General features: G+C 43.2%; 1 pseudogene; it reads right to left on the reverse strand.

The window, feature by feature from the left end:
• Positions 1-1444: 1444 nt before the first annotated feature.
• On the reverse strand, positions 1445-8640 carry LOC139376229 (zinc finger and SCAN domain-containing protein 2-like; annotated as a pseudogene).
• Between the last annotated feature and the right edge of the window lie 3035 nt (positions 8641-11675).

The following is an 11675-nucleotide window of genomic DNA, read 5'->3' on the forward strand; positions in this document are numbered from 1 at the left end:
TCAACATTGCAGGCTGGTGGTGTGAGGTGTGTTTTCATGGCACACATTAGGCCCATTGATAAAAGTGGAGCAACGTTCGAATGCCACAGGATACCTGAAAATCATTGCCAATCAGGTGTATCCCTTCAAGGCAGCAGTGTATCCATCTGCGAATGCATTTTTCAGCAGGATAATGCCCCATGCCACAAGGCTAGAATTGTCCAGGAATGGTTCCACAAACATGACAGTGAATTCAGCTTACTGCAGTAGCCTGCCCAGTCACCAGATCTCAATCCAATTGAGCATCTGTGGGAGGAGATGGAACAAGCTACTTGGAGAAGAGATCCACTACCAGCCAACTTGACACAACTGTGGGAAGCATTGGAGTCAACATGGGCCAGCATCCTTGTGGAATGCTTTTAACACCTTGTAGTGTCCATGCCCCAGAAAACTGAGGCTGTTTGGGGAAAAAGGCGGTGCAACTCAATATTAGAAAGGTGTTCTTAATGTTTTGTACAATCATTGTATTTTCTGTAGGAATTGGTCAATGGTAACGTGATCATGAGCATTTCATATACAATTAAAATGTGCTGTTAATATTCTACACTTATTTTCTTCAATTGCAATTTGTGGTTTATTGATTCACTCCGTGAAGTGCTTCGCTTTACTGTGCTATACTGAGATGTGTTTTGAGCCATTCTGCAGGGTCATTCTGTCTTGTGTTGTGTTTGTGGCCCTCTGTAAATACATTTTTAAAAACGGACAAATCATCTTCTCAATATGCATACACCAACACAACACTTAATGTGATCACTTCAAATCAAACTGTGCAGTGCTCACAAACTACAGCAATCATTACGCTCTTCACTTCCCCCTATCTTTTTTTCACAAAATAAACAGGCCACACCCTTCACCCCAACACTCCCAGTCTCCCTCTGTGCCATGGTCTGGGGACACTTCAAATTCAATCACACCTAGTCTTCCTATGTTGATGGACACCCTGCCACCCCAAACCCTGGCTCTGGCTGTTCTCTGTGATCGATAGATGCCCTCTCCTCCCTGCCTCTCCTGGCCATTGTGGCCCTCTCACTGCAGCGGAATTCAATTTAACTGTACATTGTGACTGCAGGCCTGTCGTAGAACATGAAACCTCTGCGCCTGACCTCACCTCTCCATCCCCCTGACCACTACTATCCCACCCCTACCTAACACACTGTCACTAATATTCCTCTTGAGTTTCGGGTTTACTTAGAGATATAAACAAGAATAAGAAAAAGTAAGAAAGAGTCACGATTGTTCCAACCTTCACTCTGCACCGGCATAACCAAGCATCAGCAAATGATGACGCAAGAAATCACTAAACTTCCCGTGTTGGCGTCCTGAGTCTCTCCTTTTCTCTCTCTGTACATCTCCACTGTTATCTCTGCCTCTGTTGACTGGCAAATCAATGAACCAGTAAATCTTTCAAACTACATATTTATTTTTCTTATCGATTTAGCCATCTACGGAATATGATCTGTGATTCAGATGACCAGTTTTATACAGTGCCAGTGTCAGTTTAGACAAAGTACAGTAAAAGTGTCATTTTCAGATGTCAAATGTAAAGTTGTATGAACATACATGTAAGATGTAAGCTAATACACTGAAACACATATTTGATTGCCTAGTTGAGTTCAAATAACGTAACAGTTAAAGGCTGCAGAGTAACTTCAAAATAAGTTATTAACCTGATTTGATATGATACTGTCCTTTGTGGCAAGAAGTGACATCCCAAATAGACAAGCACTAACTAGACAACACATACTAAATGGTTCCTATATACACAGTGTATAAAACATTAAGAATACCTGCTCTTTCCATTACATCGACTGACCCGGTGAAAGCTTATGATACATTATTAATGTCACTTGTTTAACCCACTTCAGTCAGTGTAAATGTGGGGGTTGGGTGCAACAACATTTTTAGGAAGGGGGGTACAACTCAATTCTATGAAGGTGTTATTCACTTTTTCTAAAAGTGCAGATAGGTTTTCATTATATAATTTTTTTTACCAGTTGTAAATATATAGGCTGGTAGAATTTGTGAGGAGCCGTCAACAGTCAAACATGAAAGACATTTCACAAATCAGAAAAGTATGTCAAAATGTCTCAAAATACCTTTTGTACCACATTTTCACAGACAGTGGTACAGAAAAACTATGCAATTATGTTACTATTTGTTCCATCTGGTCTGAGACAACATTAAACTTGTGTGTGGATCCCCAGGGTATGGGGGTACCACATGTTGAGACACTGGACTCTCTCCTATGTGAGTTCTCTGATGTGACTTCATACTGGAGCGCTGGGTGAAGCATTTCCCACACTGTGTGCACTCGTAGGGCTTCTCCCCGCTGTGGACCACAGCATGTCTGATCAGGTTGTACTGCTTGGTGAAATTCCTGCCACACTGTTCACAGGTGTACGGTTTCTCTCCTGTGGTGCCGCCCGACCTCCACTGAGTCCTCATTCTCTTCACCATGTTAAAACTACTGCGACTCAGGCTGTATCCAGAGAAGGTGGAGGTGGTGGCCATGTTTGACCCTGTCATGCATTCACTCATTCTCACTGTTGCTTCTGAAGCCCTGTGCTGATGCTGCCTTGGCTGTAGAGCTAAACTATTTCCGTCATTATTAGAGTTCAGCATCTCACTGCTCTGTCCTTCTGGCATCTGTTGTCTAGTCTCATCAGCCAATGTCCTGACATGTTTTTTCATGTGTGCTGCTGCACTGAACATGTTAGCATGTGGTTTCCCTCTAGAAGAGTGGACCGATGGCCCTACACCATCTGTCATAGTAGGAAGGGATGGCAGCCCACTGTGAGATGGAAAAATTGATATATTCTGAGAGTACTCCTCTGTGGAATGAAAGGAGAAATCTGGGTGGCCATCAGTGTGTCTGCCTGGATCCACAGAGGTCCACAGCTGCCCATCAGTCTCATCCATGACAAACTGGTCAGGTCCTTCCAGGGCCGTGGTCTGATCCAGCTCCTCCTCTTTCTCATCCTTCACCATCACCAGCTCTTGCGAGTCCTCATCCTCGTCTGGGCGGTGCTGCTCTGTGCTGAACACCTTTGATTTCTCTACAGACGTACACCGTGGTGTGCCTGGTTCCTCTGGACCATCAGAATTGGGGTAATGTTCCACTGACTCTTCAGGAGATATGTTGGGTTGTGTGATGAAGTCCTCATCAAAGTGCCGTTGCTCAAAGGATGGTGGTTGCCCAGACTTGGAACCAGACTCTAAAGATTTGGGATACACATAAAATAAACATTACAAAAGATCCTTAACAGTTGCAAAACATGACTGATTTCAAATTGACTGTGTGTACGCGCACTCTATATGCCAACCCAGAACAAAAAACACCAACTAGCAATTTGCAACGTGCATACCACTACACCCACACAGTCTTCCATAGACAGACAGAGCAGTATCACTTATGGTCGCACCCACCCTCTCCAGTGATCCTGAGCTCTTCCTGAGGGTCAGTCGTCCACACATCCTCTGCTGTCTCCTCATCTTTGATCAGTATTGGTTCAGTCTCTGCTCTCTGCTCCACATCTGTAGGCTGTAACAGGGGACTGTGATTATTACTCTGGACTAGAGGTCGACCGATTATTATTTTTTTCAACGCCGATACCAATTATTGGAGGACCAAAAAAAGCCGATACTGATAATGACAATTACAACAATACTGAATGAACACTTATTTGAACTTAATATAATTCGTCAATAAAATCAATTTCGCCTCAAATAAATAATGAATCATGTTCAATTTGGTTTAAATAATGCAAAAACAAAGTGTTGGAGATTAAAGTAAAAGTGCAATATGTGCCATGTAATAAAGCTAACGTTTAAGTTCCTTGCTCAGAACATGAGAACATATGAAAGCTGGTGGTTCCTTTTAACATGAGTCTTCAATATTCCCAGGTAAGAAGTTTTAGGTTGTAGTTATTATAGGAATTATAGGACTATTTCTCTCTATACCATTTATATTTAATTAACCTTTGACTATTGGATGTTCTTATAGGCACTTTAGTATTGCCAGTGTAACAGTATAGCTTCCGTCCCTCTCCTCGCTCCTCCCTGGGCTCGAACCAGGAACACAACGACAACAGCCACCCTCGAAGCAGCGTTACCCATGTAGAGCAAGGGGAACAACCACTCCAAGTCTCAGAGCGAGAGACGTTTGAAACGCTATTAGTGCGCACCCCGCTAACTAGCTAGCCATTTCACATCAGTTACACGAGCCTAATCTCGGGAGTTGATATGCTTAAAGTCATAAACAGCGCAATGCTTGATGCACAACAAAGATCTGCCGGTTAAAACGCACGAAAGTGCTGTTTGAATGAATGCTTACGAGCCTGCTGCTGCCTACCACCGCTCAGTCAGACTGCTCTATCTAATCATAGACTTAGTTATAACATAATAACACACAGAAATACGAGCTTTAGGTCATTAATATGGTCAAATCCGGAAACTATAATCTCGAAAACAAGATGTTTATTCTTTCAATGAAATACGGAACCGTTCCGTATTTTATCTAAGGGGTGGCATCCATTAGTCTAAATATTCCTGTTACATTGCACAACCTTCAATGTTATGTTATAATTACGTAAAATTCTGGCAAATTAGGCGGCCCAAACTGTTGCATATACACTGACTGCGTGCAATGAACGCAAGAGAAGTGACACAATTTCACCTGGTTAATATTGCCTGCTAACCTGGATTTCTTTTAGCTAAATATGCAGGTTCAAAAATACTTCTGTGTATTGATTTAAAGAAAGGCATTGATGTTCATGGTTAGGTACACATTGGAGCAACGATACACACTGCATCAATTATATGCAACGCAGGACACGCTAGATAAACTAGTAATATCATCAACCATGTGTAGTTAACTAGTGATTATGATTGATTGTTTTTTATAAGATAAGTTTAATGCTAGCTAGCATCTTACCTTGGCTTCTTACTGCATTCGCGTAACAGGCAGTCTCCTCGTGGAGTGCAATGAGAGGCAGGTGGTTAGAGCGTTGGACTAGTTAACTGTAAGGTTGCAAGATTGACTCCCCCGAGCTGAGAAGGTGAAAATCTGTTGTTCTGCCCCTGAACGAGGCAGTTAACCCACCGTTCCAAGGCAGTCATTGAAAATAAGAATGTGTTCTTAACTGACTTGCCTAGTTAAATAAAGATTAGATAAAGGTGTAAAAAAAAAAAGGTTTTAAATTTGTTTTAAATCGGCCAAATCGGTGTCCAAAAATACAGATTTCCAATTGTTATGAAAACCTGAAATCGGCCCTAATTAATCGACTCTGGACACACCATATCTAACCCTTTTCATATTGCAGTGACCTTGGTTTGTAAGTAGGCTCTTTTCCTGTCCAGAAAGTGAGCTGGATTCTTATCCTGAAGACCTGTTATTCTTATCCGATTTATTTGCCATGGGCTACAGCCAGAAAGTAGCTTGTATAATTTTTGGGTCAATAAACCATTCAATTTGAGAACAGTCGTGAACATTCTCTCATTTATAATCTATCAAGGTCATTACATTGGTGTAAATTACACCATGGCATTCGGGGGTCTCTATTGAGTGTAAAAAATAAAAAAAAGATTATGGGAGTAATAATATTTTCTTTATGGCACTAATAATAACGACATCATTTATACTGTAAATATGGGCCTCCTGAGTGGTGCAGCAGTCTAAGACACTGCATTGCAGTGCTTGAGGCATCACTACAGACCCGGGTTTGATCGTAGGCTGTGTCACAGCCAACCGGGAGAACCATGAGGCGGAGCACAATTGGCCCAGCTTCATCTGGGGAAGGTTAGCAACTCCTTGTGGCAGGCCGGGCGGGCGCCTGCAAACTGACTTCGGTCGCCAGTTGGACGGCGTTTCCTCCGACACATTGGCGCGGCTGGCTTCTGAGTTAAGCGAGCAGTGTGTCAAGAAGCAGTGCAGCTTGGCGGGGCCGTGTTTCGGAGGACGCATGGCTCTCGACCTTCGCCTCTCCCGAGTCTGTAGGGGAGTTGCAACGATGGGACAAGACTAACTACCAATTGGATATCCCGAAAAAGAGATTTAAAAATAAATATTAATTACCTTTGAATGTGGCATGAACATAACCAGTCATTCTATTTCTCACCTGATTGTCAAACAAATCACTTAAAAAAGTAGTCTACCTGTGCATGTTCATCCACTCCAAAATAATTCCAGCAACTAAACATCATGTATACTTGCGCCATTTGATGATAGGAAATAGATGTGTTACAAAACACCAAAACGTGTGCCTAATGTCTTATATTGAATGTAGGCTACTGTACCTGTTCTGCGTGTGTTCATGTGCGTAAAATTGCCTTGGCTGGGAGGGTAGGCTACCGGCAGTGGTGCAGGCCAAGTGGAGGGTAGATGCAAGTAAAGGCGTGTACCCACCTTTTTCAGAAAAATACTTTGAAAGTATAGGGAGCATTATTAAAACCTTTACCACGACCGACAATCAGCGTTTTACCCACCAATTATTTTGCCACTACTGGTAGGCTTATTTGAAGTTCATGGTAATACACATTGTAGCCGTGTGTGTTAGAGTAAAGGACTTCACGCTGCTTGCTTAGATAACGTTACCACTTTCTCACGAACGATTCAGCCCATACCTGGCGCGAACTCGGGACCGACCTCTGCCTCACAAACACACGTCTGTCCTCCCTCAAACGTCTTAGACGATCGCGCCACCTCAAAAGCTAGCCAATGAGGCGACGGAAGCGAGACACTTCAGGCTGAGGAATAGGTTTCACACATGTACTACATGAGCGTGATCAACACATTTTTCCCGTGACAGATTCAGCCTAATTTCAGCTGTGTCATGACTTTTCAGGCTACAAAAAAAAGTTACATTTGTCAGCAGGATGCATCAATTAATGTAGACCTAATCAATGGCAATCAAGTAATGAGTTGAATCAAAACATGTTTTACACCCTAGTTCATGAGTTGTCCATAATTTATGCTTGGAGTCTTCACAGATCTTGTGACATAAAACACTACATTTCCTTCCTTACATTAATGACAGTGTTATTTGTCATTATTAAGCATTTAGGCTAACAATTGAAATAGAATATTGAACTTAAACCCTGTACCTATCATGGATCTTGGAGATTTGGGAAAATGCACTGTAAGTGTAACTATGCCAATGTAACATTTCATTATGTTTCACCATGAAAACAGTTCTCAATGGGGACACAAATCCAAAATAATGTAGGCCTATGCCATTGGAAAATGTAACGCTTCTAACCCAACGTTAACCTCTTCTAACCAAAAGAGTCACCTGATAGGCCTACTGTCATTAACGTATTGATTACTTTTTTGGATGGATTGGATGTACATTGGGGTGTAGCTGTAGGCCAGTTGTCTAGTGCTATAGTCGACCATCATCAGCTGATCCAGGAAAGAAAACAAATATTGATAGAAAATAAAGCTATATAAATGGTCTACTACTTCGGGCCACGGATGGCATGGAGAACACCCACGCACACCTGAAAAACAAAACAATGCGCGCTCTAAATAGCTGACTATCAAAAGCAAACCATGACAAATCAACAGATAAATCTAAAGCATTGGAATAAAGGCTATCTATCAAGGACACATGGCAAGCAAAAGGCGAAAAATGAGTACGTACAAAGGAAAATCTATACATTAAAGGAGCTCATATTTACCACTGTGAAACATATTTACCACTACATTTTAAACAAATGGGAGAATGGTTAAATTAGCATTATTTAGAGACCCTCACAAAGTTTGACTTTTGTTGCATTTATGGGAGCCAACATCTTATTCAGGGGAGCTGAGCACTCCCTGGCTCCCCCCTAATTCGCACCTTGGTAGTTACCCTGGTTTATAAAAGCGGATCTCAACTCTGCCAATGGAGCATACTTTTGTGGCAGTCGATTGGTTCGCAGGGATTCTGGCCAGAAGGTGGAAGGTTCGAGCTATACACCCTGCCTGTTTCATTGCAATACTAATTAATCACAAAAACACTAACTATTCCAATAACAGAATTGATCCAAGAGGTCATCAGGTCTTTGTAATTGTAAAAGGTGATGCATCACACCTGGGGTTGAGAGTCCTCTCCAACAGCAATCTCTTCGTCTCTCCACTGTGAGCTATTCCTCTGCTTGTTCAAAACAATCTTGACTGGATATGAAGATTTCTCGGATGCCATGGGGTAAAAAGCTGGAAAATAATTGAATTCAGTCAAATATTAGGGCTATTCACACATTTGGGCTTTGAATATGCAATCAATTTATCATGAATAACACATCTACTACCTTTTCTCCTGACTCGTCCTCGCGTTTTCTTCAGCTCGCCCTCCATCATTTGACACTTCCTTTTCAGTCCATCAATATCTCGCTGGCTTTGGGTCACTTCCAAACGTATAACTGCACAGCTATCATCAACTCGTTTGTTTATTTCTGCTACAGCTGCTTTAGCTAATACCTCCATAATGGATACCAACTGCGCCTGAAAATTGCAGTTTGCCATCTCGTCCAGCCCAAATTACAGATTTGTATTCTCTGTGTGAAGTAAAACGTGCAATAAACAATCCGTAGATTATGATAAATGGCAACGTTTCAAGTGAGAGATGCGTGCGCAATTGCAATCCTACTTCCGTTCAACTCGTGACGTATTTTATTACCGTAAATATGAGAACGCAACAGCCCTACAACATTTGGTAGAATTAGCACCTTCCAGGCAAATACCAGTGTCTATTTTCCAGGATCTATTGTAGTCTGCCTGTAGTGTAGCCATATCTATTGACAAAAAAACTAGTTTTACGATCTGAATAAAGCATGTCTCTTTTTAGTCAATATATATGGCTACATGTATGGGAGGAAGAGTGCCAATTGTGCGTCGCCCCGTGGCTCACATCTGCCAAAATTGTTTCAACCCCTATTACTTGCCTGTTCAACCGTACCGCTATGCAATCTGGTTTCAGAGCTCAAGGCCCTAAACAACATCATAACCGCCATTGATAAGAGACATTACTGTGCAGCCGTATTCATCGATCTGGCCAAGGCTTTCTTATTGTCAGACTCGACAGCCTTGGTTTCTCAAATGATTGGGTTTACCAACTACTTCTCTTTTTTAATTTTTTAATTTTATTTTTATTTTTACCCCTTTTTTCTCCCCCATTTCGTGGTATCCAATTGTTGTAGTAGCTACTATCTTGTCTCATCGCTACAACTGCCGTACGGGCTCGGGAGAGAAGAAGTTTGAAAGTCATGCGTCCTCCGATACACAACCCAATTGGCAAAGCGTCGTCAGGGTTAGGCTTGGTCGGTAGGGGTGTCCTTGTCTCACCAGTGACTCCTGTGGCGGGCTGGGCGCAGTGCGCGCTAACCAAGGTGGCCAGGTGCACAGTGTTTCCTCTGACTCTGTGCGGCTGGCTTCCGGGTTGGATGCGCGCTGTGTTAAGAAGCAGTGCGGCTGTGTATCGGAGGACGCACTGCTTCTTAACACAGCGCGCATCCAACCCGGAAGCCAGCCGCACAGAGTCAGAGGAAACACCGTGCAACTTGGTTAGCGCGCACTGCGCCCAGCCCGCCAAAGGAGTCACTGGTGAGACAAGAACACCCCTACCGACCAAGCCCTCCCTAACCCTAACTTTGCCAATTGTGCGGTTACGACAGAGCCTGGGCGCGAACCCAGGGACTCTGATGGCACAGCTGGCGCTGCAGTACAGAGCCCTTAACCACTGCACCACCCGGGAGGCCTACCAACTACTTATCTGACAGAGTTCAGTGTGTCAAATTGGAGGTCCTGTTGTCCGGACCTCTGGCCGTCTCTATGGGGGTGCCACAGGGTTCAATCCTCGGGTCGACTCTCTTCTCTGTATACATCAATGATGTTGCTCTTGCTGCTGGGGATTCTCTGGTACACCTCTACGCAGACGACACCATTCTGTATACTTCTGGCCCCTCTTTGGACACTGTGTTAACAAACCTCCAGATGAGCTTCAATGCCATACAACTCTCCTTCCGTGGCCTCCAACTGCTCTTAAACGCAGGGGAAACTAAATGCATGCTATTCAACCGATCACTGCCCGCACCTGCTCGCCTGTCCAGCATCACTACTCTGGACGGCTCTGACTTAGAATATGTGGACAACTACACATACCTAGGTGTCTGGTTAGACTGTAAACTCTCCTTCCAGACTCACATTAAGCATCTCCAATCCAAAATTAAATCTAGAATTGGCATCCTATGTCGCAACAAAGCATCCTTCACTCAAGCTGCCAAACATACCCTCGTAAAACTGACCATCCTACCGATCCTCGACTTCGGTGATGTAATCTATAAAATAGCCTCCAACACTCTACTCAACAAACTGGATGCAGTCTATCACAGTGCCATCCGTTTTGTCACCAAAGCCTCATACACTACCCACCATTGCGACCTGTACGCTCTCATTGGTTGGCCCTTGCTTCATACGCGTCGCAAAACCCACTGGCTACAGGTTATCTACAAGTCTCTGCTAGGTAAAGCCCCGCCCTATCTCAGCTCACTTGTCACCATAGCAGCACCCACTCGTAGCACGCGCTCCAGCAGGTATACGTCACTGGTCACCCCCAAAGCCAATTCCTCCTTTGGTCGTCTTTCCTTCCAGTTCTCTGCTGCCAATGACTGGAACAAACTGCAAAAATCTCTGAAGCTGGAGACTCATATCTCCCTCACTAGCTTTAAGCACCAGCTTTCAGAGCAGCTCACAGATCACTGCACCTGTACATAGCCCATCTATCTACCTACCTCATCCCCATACAGTATTTATTTATTTATCTTGCTCCTTTGCACCCCAGTATCTCTACTTGCACATTCATCTTCTGCACATCTACCATTCCAGTGTTTAATTGCTATATTGTAATTACTTCGCCACCATGGCCTATTTATTGCCTTAACTCCCTTATCTTACCTCATTTGCACTCACTGTATATAGACGTTTTGTTTTCTTTTGTTCTACTGTAATATTGACTATGTTTTGTTTATTCCATGTGTAACTCTGTGTTGTTGTATGTGTCGAATTGTTATGCTTTATCTTGGTCAGGTCGCAGTTGCAAATGAGAACTTGTTCTCAACTAGCCTAACTGGTTAAATAAAGGTGAAATAAATCAAATAAAATAAAAACTCCAGACAAGCTTCAATGCCCTACAACTTCTCCTTCCGTGGCCTCCAACAGCTCTTAAATGCAAGTAAAACTAAATGCATGCTCTTCAACCGATCGCTGCCCGCACCTGCCCGCCCATCCAGCATAACTATTCTGGACGATTCTGACTAAGAATATATGGACAACTACAAATACCTAGGTGTCTGGTTAGACTGCAAACTCTCCTTCCAGACTCACATTAAGTATCTCCAATCCAAAATTAAATCTAGAATCGGCTTCCTATCTCGCAACAAAGCATCTTTCACTCATGCTGCCAGATAAACATTATTTGGAGTGTGTGGAAACTGAGGAGTTAGAATTTCATGCACCTGTTTCTTGATGTTTGTGTCCCAACTTTTGACAGTTCTCTCATGGGACGCCAAGATGATCGTGCTGTTGGCGAATCACGGTACACTAATCCTGTCATTGTGTGTCTAGGGAATATCAATCAAAATCACCATCATCAGGCCTCCCG

Source organism: Oncorhynchus clarkii, chromosome 20 (assembly GCF_045791955.1).
Source record: "Oncorhynchus clarkii lewisi isolate Uvic-CL-2024 chromosome 20, UVic_Ocla_1.0, whole genome shotgun sequence".
NCBI lineage: Eukaryota > Metazoa > Chordata > Actinopteri > Salmoniformes > Salmonidae > Oncorhynchus > Oncorhynchus clarkii.